Source organism: Cebus imitator, unplaced genomic scaffold, assembly GCF_001604975.1.
Source record: "Cebus imitator isolate Cc_AM_T3 unplaced genomic scaffold, Cebus_imitator-1.0 Scaffold737, whole genome shotgun sequence".
Taxonomy (NCBI): Eukaryota; Metazoa; Chordata; class Mammalia; order Primates; family Cebidae; genus Cebus; species Cebus imitator.
The window spans coordinates 66,660-75,591 of NW_016108052.1; the positions used below are offsets into that span (position 1 = coordinate 66,660).

Consider the following 8,932-nt stretch of genomic DNA (forward strand, 5'->3'; position numbering starts at 1 on the left):
GGTTGCAGTGAGCTGAGATCACGCCATTGCACTCCAGCCTGGGCAATGGAGTGGGACTCTGTCTCAAAAAATAATAATAATAATAAGAGAAAGAGAGAGACAGAATAGTGCTGCTACAAACATGAGTGTACAAGTATCTCTTTGAGGCGCTGTTTCAATTCTTTTAAATATATACCTAGGAGTGAAATCTCCAGGTAATACGGTAGTTCTATGTTTAATCTTTTGAGAAATTGCTAAACTGTTTTCCGCAGCGGCTGCACCATTTTACATTCCTAACAGCAAGGCCAACATTTGCTGTCCGTTTTGTCTGGCTTTGCTTCTAGCCATCCCAGGAGGCAGTGCTGAGCCCTTAGTATTATCACAGCTTCTGATGTGGGCTTTTGCCAATACTTGTAGCACTGTAAGGGCAGCACGACAGCAGTGAGAGGCTCTGACCACTTTCCAGCCTCAAATGCTTCTAACAGTTCCATTCAAAACACAAGTTTTTACAGTTGCTTCTAATGTTTTTAAAAATTACCTCCAAGGCTCGCATTTACCGAGCTTCATGTCAACTAAGAAAATGGGCTGTGCACGGTGGCTCACACTCATAATCCTAGCACTTTGGGAGGCCAAGGTGGGTGGATCACCTGAGGTCAGGAGTTCGAGACCAGCCTGGCCAACATGGTAAAACCCCATATCTACTAAAAATTTTAAAATTAGCCTGGCGTGGGGGCTCATGTCTGTAATCCCAGCTACTTGGGAGGCTGAGGCAGGAGAATTGCTTAAACCCAGGAGGCGGAATTTGCAGTGAGCTGAGATTACAGCACTGTACTCCAGCCTGGGCAAAACTCCATTTCCAAAAAAATAAAATAAAATACTTAAAAATAAACTTGTTTTGGAAAATTTTCTACCTCAACTTTCTTATACTTGACACAAGTTGAAAAAAAATATCTAGATTAAAAACAGAAAAGAAAAAAAAAACAGGCAAAATGAAAGTACCATGGAAAACAATTTCAAAAGCTGTTGTCTTGTCCCAGATATTTCATATACTTTCCCATTATACTCACCGTGGTACTTAAGAGATTAAACTGTACATATATAAGACCATGGCTCCAGCTGGAGGGCAGCGGCATGACCATAGCTCATTGCAGCCTCAAAGTCCTGGGCTCAAGTGATCTTCCTACATCAGCCTCCCAAGCAGCTGGAACAACAGGTACATGCCACCATGTCCGGCTAATTTATTTTTATTATTACTACTTCTGTAGAGATGGGGTCTTGCTATGTTGCCCAGGTTGGTCTCAAACTCCTGGCCTCAAATATTCCTCCTGCCTTGGCCTCCCACAGTGCTGGGATTGCAGGCATGAGGCACTGAGCCTGACCAAGATGGGTTTTCATAAAGGCCAACAGCAGAGCTTCTATTCTGAGAGGTACAGCCAGAGGCTTATATGAACCCCCCAACTCCATTAACCTCATTAAATCATATAATTTCCATCATATGGAAATGTACATTAAACAGTGATGCCTCAGGAAAATAAATAACTGGGAACAATGTAGCCACACCTCTACAGGGAAACTTATGAATGGCTGAAACCAGGAACATTGAACCCACACGTGTCCAGGGAGAGCTATTTCTGGGGTGTGTGCGTCATCCATAAACACACGTGGTTACAGGCAGATGAAGTGCACTGGAGACAGCACTGCAGTTAACCAGGAGAATGAGTCTCAGGCTTCCCCGACCGAAAGCCTCGGAATAGCCCCCTGTATCTTACAGATAATCCCCCTAAGCAAAGCAATACCTGCTTTGTACGCTATGTGAGGAACAAAAATTTCAACAGTTTCACTCATTCTTCAGCAAACATATGTTAGTTTTTTTGTTTTCTGTTTTTCTTTCCAACTTTTATCTTAGATTCGGCGGCACATGTGCAGGTGTTTTACGTAGGTCAATCGTGTGTCTCAGGGTTTGGTGCACAGATTATTTTGTCACCCAGCTAATAAGCACAGTACCCTATAGGCAGCGTTTTGACCCTCACCCTCCTCCCACTCGCCACACTCAAGTAGGCCCAGGTGTCTATTGTTCGCTTCTTTGTGTCCGCATGCACTTAATGTTTAGATCCCACTCATAAGGGATAACGTGTGGCATTTGTTCTTTTTCTTATTCCTCTTCTTTTTTTTTTCTTTTTTGAAACGGAGTCTCGGTCGTTTGCCCGGACTGAAGTGCAGTGGTGTGTGATCTTGGCTTCCTGCAATATCTGCTTCCCAAGTGCAAGCAATTCTCCTGCCTCAGCCTCCCAAGTGGCTGGGATTACAGGCACCTGCCACTATGCCCGGCTAATTTTCGTATTTTTAGTTGAGACAGGGTTCACCATGTTGGCCAGGCTGGTCTCGAACTCCTGACCTTAAGGAATCCACCTGCCTCGGCCTCCCAAAGTCCAGGGATTACAGGTGTGAGCCAGCACACCTGGCTGGCATTCAGTTTTCTGTTGTTGCATTAGTTCGCTTAGAATAATGCAACAACGGCTCCATCCTTGCTGTGAAAGATATGACCATTTTTATGGCTGTGTAGTATTCCATGGTGCATATGTACCACATTTTCTTTATGCAATCCACTGCTGATGGGCATTGAAGTTGATTCCATGTCTCAGCAAACATACTTTGAGCCCTCCAATGTATACTAAGAATTCAGAAGCTCGACTCCCTGTCCTCACCAAACATAACAAGTCCTCCTCCTTGACAGGTACTGTCTAGTTTCATAACTGCTTTCAAAGAACTAGAGGGCAATTCCTCAAGGATAGAGAGCTCCAACGCTGATAAACAAGGACCTGGCACATACCAACAGATGATAAATGATTGTTGAATGAACAAACTGTGTTTCTGCTTATGATCTACAAACATTTCCTCTCAGTTGAGGTTAACATGAAAAAGGATTGATACATAAAAATCAACACTGCGTGGTGAGTATCAGGGAACAGAGACGCTTCATAGCCACGCTCAGAAACATTTGGAGGTACACGTACTGAAACATCACAATATGTACAATTATTATGTACAATTATAATTATGTACAATTATGTAAATTATGTACAATTATTATGCGTCTTTTAAAAAGAAATAGAGATAGGGTCTCACTCTGTCACCCAGGCTGGAGTGCAATGGTGAAATCACAGCTTCGTAACCTCAAACTGTTGGGCTCAATGGATCCTCCTGCCTCAGCCTCTCAAAGTGTTGGAATTAGAGGCTTACACTACCACGCCTGGCCAAAAATAATAATTTTTAAAAAGAGAAACATTTGAAGGGGAGAAATTAAAATGAAACCACATTATCATGCCATGGCAAGGCTCAACAGTGTTCTGCCTATAAAATTCCTCCTTGTCCAGTGTCGCGGCTCATGCCTGTAAGTCTAGCGCTCTGGAGGGCAAGGTGGGAAGATCCCTTGAGCCAAGGAATTCGAGACCAGCCTAAGCAACACAACCTATTTTATTATTTTATTATCTACTAAAAATAAATACAGGAGCGCGCCGAGCCGGCCCCACCGTGGCGCCGTGCGGGAACAAGCGGGTGGACACGGGGACCCCAGCCACGAAGGCTGATCTGGGCTGCGTGCCTCCCGCCGAGCCCGCCCCCGTGCCCAGCAAGGAGGGGCTGCCCCGCGCCTTTCTGCAGAGCCAGCGCACCCTGTTCCACATCCTGGACGACCGGTGGCGCGGCGGCACCTGCGCGAGATCGAGTCCCGCTGGCAGAGTGCCGACGCGCGCGAGCTGCGCTGCGGGGTGCTCCAGGGTCTGTGCCAGGTGTCCCCGGGCAGCGGCGACTTGATCTTCGAGCGCTTCGTGGCCGGCCTGCTCACCTCGCTGCTGAAGCTGACTGCAGTCCCGGGTCCCAAGCGCGCCACGGCACCCCAGGGGACCAGTCGCCGCTGCAGCTCCTGGTGTCGGTGCCCCCCTACTAGCCGCGGCCTGTCCTGGAGATGAAGTCCCTGCCCCTGGGCGTGCGCGCTCTCAGGCCGGCTCCAGCGGCGCGGGCCCGCAGCCCGGAGCAGCTATGTCCCCCAGTCCAGGCGGCACCCTGTCCCGCGGAGCCCGAGCAGCCCCAAAGCGCGGCACTGGAACGGAGCCCGAGAGCGGACGCAGGTGCAGCGGCCTGCAGGCCCTGGAGGCGGACTCAGGGGATGCCCGGCGGCGCGGTGACCGAGGGGAACGTCGGAGGCTCACCATCACTGGCGGCGTGGGAGCAGGAAGAGGTGCTGCTGCAGGGTTTGGAGATGATGGCGCGGGGCGGCGACTGGTTCCAGCAGCAGCAGCAGGAGTGCCGGAGCGCCAGCGCCGCCTGGGCCAGAGCAGAGGCTGCGCCGACTTTGGGGCCGCGGGGAGCCCCCACCCACTGGGGCGGCTACTGCGCGAGGTACAGGAGGTGGCCAGGGGCCTGGGAGAGCTGCTGGCTGCGGCCTGTGCCAGCTGGGCCCTGCCCACTCCTCCTCCGGGCCCCCCTGCCCTGCCCTGACGTCCACCTCGCCCCGAGCTGACAGCAGACCATCCTCATGCCGACGGAGGTGGCCGAGAAGAGTGAGCGCATCACGCAGCTGGAGCAGAAGTTGTCACGCTCATTAAGCAGCTGTTGAGGCCCGCGCCGTGAGCCAGCAGGACTAGGGGGGCTCTGGACTCCACTATCATCTAGTCCGTGTGAGGCCAGCGGGCCCCCAGGGCTGCCCTGGCACTCAGCCCTGCGAGAACAGGCTCCCCGTCGCACTCATTCTCTCTGTCTGGAGACCCCCGGCAGGCCCAGGCGCAGTCCCTGAGTGGGCGCCTTTCTGCCCCCCTTGCCATCGGGCTCCCCAGGCCTGCCCCAGGCTGACCTGGGGCCGAGCGCTGGACTCCGTTTTGGCCCCTGATGCTGACATGGGCTGGGCTCTCTTGAGTCCGCATGGCCTGCAGCTACTACTGCCGCTGTCAGTGGACACGGGGGATGGCAGATCTCCACGAGTTGGCAGATCTCTGGCCGCCCCAGCAGTTTCCAGCGGTATCCAGCGGTGCTGCCCTGGGTCCCCTCTCCAGGGAAAGGCGCTGCTCATGCCAGGCTGCACCTCCGACAATGGCCAGCGGAGTGCGCGGGAGGCTCCGATGCGGGCCCAAGGCCAGCTTTCCCCTCCCCAGGGCACCAGCACAGGGTGGCTGTCGCTTGGATGGGAGCAGATGGAGGGGGTGGGGATGGCCTCTAAGCGGGGTATGCTAGCCTGGCAGGGATGGCGGTCGGATTTCCGGTCCCAGTCAAGGATGAGGGAGTCTGGCTGCAGCAAATCGGGGAGCTTGGCCTGCCTGTGCCTCCCGCAGACCCCCCCCCCACCCCGTCCTGGCCTTCCTCATCCTGGCCAGGACGCTGCCCCACGTTGAGTCCCACACAACAACCTGTGCGCCTGTCTCCCCAGGAGGGCCTGTCCCCAGGAAGGGGGTCACTCTGGGGCCCCAGACAGCTCCCAGGCACGTCACAGGAACAGCCTGTTGTCCCCCCTCCCCCACGCCATTCAGGATTCCTAAGGTCTGGAGTCCTGCTCACCCCCCTTTTTTCCCCACGCCCAGCCTGACCCCAGGTTTCAGAGGAAAGAAGCCATTTCCCTGAGCCAAGGACAAGGAAAACCCCCAGGGTACAGGAGGAGGCTGGGGCAGGTCCCCTTGGGTGTCACTCCCTGCCCCCCACCCAGGCCCACTCCTGGTGTGCTGGGGTAGGTACTGGTGGGGAGGCCCCTGCCCAGCCTGGCCTGGATGTACTGAGTGCCACCAGAGCCAGGGCACAGCAACATCACGGATGGCTTCTGCAGTCCAGGGTCCCTGATGCGGGGCCAGTGTGTGTAGGCCCCAGGGACCCCAATGCGGGGTCAGTGTGTGGGGGGGTACAAGGATTCCAATACAAGGTCAGTGTTTGTGGGGTGCAGGGACCCCAAGGAGAGGTCAGTATGGAGGGGACACAGGGACCCCAATGCAGAGTCAGTGTGTGGGGGTGCAGGGACCCCAATGCAGGGTCAGTGTGTGTGGGCCCCAGGGACCCCAATGCAGGGTCAGTGTGTGTGAGCCCCAGGGACCCCAATGCAGGGTCAGTGTGTGTGGGCCCCAGGGACCCTAATGCAAGGTGAGTGTGTGTGGGCTCCAGGGACCCCAATGCAGGGTCAGTGTGTGGGGGGTGCAGGGACCCCAATGCGAGGTCACTGTGTGGGGGGTGCAGGGACCCCTCGTGACCAGGGCACTTTGGTGCACTCTCCCGCAAGTCACCCCTGTCTCAGAGGAGGGGTCCTGGTAGGCAGTGGTCAATTCCTTTCCGGAATCCAGCTCCACACTCACCTGCCCACTGCAACCCCACAGAGCCACGTCCCCCCCTGCACCCGGTCTGCAAGGATGTCCCAGGACAGACTCAATCCAGCCCAGCATGCAGCTGCCCTCCTCCCCTGAGGATGGGAGTGGGCTTTCCTGGGGACATAAAGATACCAGGACTGGACCTCCTGGCAGGAAAGGAAGTGGGTCCTGAAGGCCTGTGCCCCACAGCCCCAGCACCAGGTGGACTGCAGCACAGTGGGTGGGCCAGCAGCAGCCAAGGAGAGCAACCCCTCCCCATTAGGAGGCTGGGGTCTGCCCACCAGGGCCTTCTCATGTCTGCCTTTGAGGGTACCTCCCATGCCCTGGGGTTTCCCAGCGACTTTACAGGACTGGAAGCAGGAGACAGAAGAGTGTCTGTCCCAGGGTGACTTCATCAGGAGACCACCCACATAGAGCTGGACCCTGCAGCTAAAGCAGAAATGTGAGACAGGCTGGGGCCTCTGGAACAACTGCCTTTCAGCTTTGGGGTTCCATGCAAGGTGAAGAAAAATATGTCCTCCAAGTTTACAGCTTGAAATCAGGCTAGAGTGTGGCCCTGGAGACCACAAGGGGAGAAGGTAGAGTGGCCCCAAGTGGCAGGGTCTAGGTGGCTGGCAGAGGCACAGGCAGACCCTGCCTGGAGCCTACCCTGGTGATGCTGGTGGGTCAGTCTCCTTGCAGGATGTGAGCAGCATCCCTGGTCTCTATCCCCAAGGTGCCCGTAGCATGTGCAGGGACATACATGTGCGTGCACACACAGCTGTGACACCCAGAAATGTCTCAGGACATTGAAATGTGTCCTTGGGGACAGAAGTGTGCCTGGTTGAGAATCTGCCCCAGGGGAACACAACCCACCAGGTCTCAGGATTTTGTGTTGCTCAAGTTCCAAGGAAAAGGAACATCTTGGCTGGGCGTGGTAGCTCGTGCCTGGAATCCCGGCACCTGAGGCCAGGCGTTCGGGACCAGCCTGGGCAATGTAGGGAGAGACGCCTGTCTCTAAAAAAAAAGAAAATGAGATCTCCAGTTTAAAAAATTCATAAACACCGCAAGGAAACAATATACTCTGAGACCAGCAGAAACAACAGATAGACTCTAGACACAGATACTGGAATTATCAGAGAGAACATAAAGTAACAATGCTTTATATATATACAGAAACAAAGAGATTTCTGAAAATATGAAAAAAAAATACATAGGCTGGTCGCAGTGGCTCATGCCTGTAATCCCAACACTTTGGGAGTCTAAGGTGGGCGGATCACGAGGTCAGAAGATCAAGACCATCCTGGCTAACATGGTGAAACCCTATCTCTACTAAAAATACAAAACATTAGCCAGGTATGGTGGCACGTGCCTGTAGTTCCAGCTACTCAGGAGGCTGAGGCAGGAGAATCACTTGAACCCGGGAGGTGGAGGCTGCAGTGAGCCGAAATTGCTCCACTGCACTCCAGCCTGGGAGACAGAGGGATACTCCATCTCAAGAAAAAAAAAAAAGAGTCAGATTTGCAATAATATTAAAAACTGAGATCTCAGCTTTTAATAGTGTAATCTTAAACATGTAAAGAACACAGTACTTTTCACAAAATGTTATTTTCACTGTAAAAGAAACAGATGGGGCGGTGTGCAGTGGCTCACGCCTGTAATCCCAGCACTTTAGGAGGCCGAGGTGGGCAGATCACCTGAGGTCAGGAGTTCGAGAAACATATGGGCTGGGTAGAGTGCTCCGTGTTGTAACCTCAGCACTTTGGGAGGCTGAGGCAGAAGAATAGCTAGAGCTCAGGAATTGCAGACCAGTCTGGGCAATATAGTGAGGTCCTATCTCTATTTATGAGAAAAAAAATTAGCTGGATGTCATGGCAGGTGCCTGTGGTCCCAGCTGCTCAGGAGGCTTTAGTGGGAGAATCGCTTGAGCCTGGGAGGTCAAGGCTGCAGTGAGCCATGACTGCCACCATGTTCCGGCCTCAGCAACAGAAACATAGGATCACTGCACATCATCTAAATCGCCCATGTTTTTCTTTTTCCTCAGCTGGAAGCAGGGACACTGTTCCCCAACACACACACTTCCCAAGGTTGTCAAGAGACCGCCTGAATGTTTGGTAAACTGGGAAGCCCCAGCAGAGATACTGGAGCCAGGTTATTACCGGTCTGCTGGTTGCCATGATCTTCCAGGCCTGTGTTTCTCTGCCCAGCCAGCAACAAGGCAGGGGGAGGCTCCCAGCTAATCCCGACTTGAATCTCAGCTGTGGGCAGGAGCACCCTTTCTGGAGGCTCCATAGACATCTGTGTAGGTGGAGAACAGGGAAGATGGGGAGGGGAAAGGAGGGGGGGGAGATGGGGCCGGCAGAGATCTTCACCCAAATTTTTGATTCATAGAGCAGAAGCCTTCTCTCTTCTTGTTTTTCATTCCTGAAAAGAAAGCTCTTTTCCTCCAAACACAGTCTTCCAACAGCCCCCCGACCCCAGGCCCATAGCTGGCCAGTAATTAGCCCCTAACGAGGACCAGGTGCCCTGGTGACTTGAGGAGAAGGAAAAACAAGGAACAGGTTGTGGAATCAATGGCTTCACCGCCACTGAGGCCAGCCTGGCACAGCCTCCATCCCAGGCCTCCTAGGGTACCC

At 53.6% G+C, this 8,932-nt stretch overlaps 1 long non-coding RNA gene and 1 pseudogene across 1 annotated transcript; both read left to right on the top strand.

Annotated features, from left to right (window-relative positions):
* The first annotated feature begins 2,643 nt into the window (after window positions 1-2,643).
* Window positions 2,644-4,822, top strand: LOC108296743 (annotated as a pseudogene).
* Window positions 4,823-5,974: 1,152 nt separating this feature from the next.
* LOC119469609 lies at window positions 5,975-7,506 on the top strand. The gene is made up of 2 exons (XR_005198447.1): window positions 5,975-6,024; window positions 6,097-7,506. It is a non-coding gene; the product is annotated as an uncharacterized LOC119469609 (long non-coding RNA).
* Window positions 7,507-8,932: the final 1,426 nt, after the last annotated feature.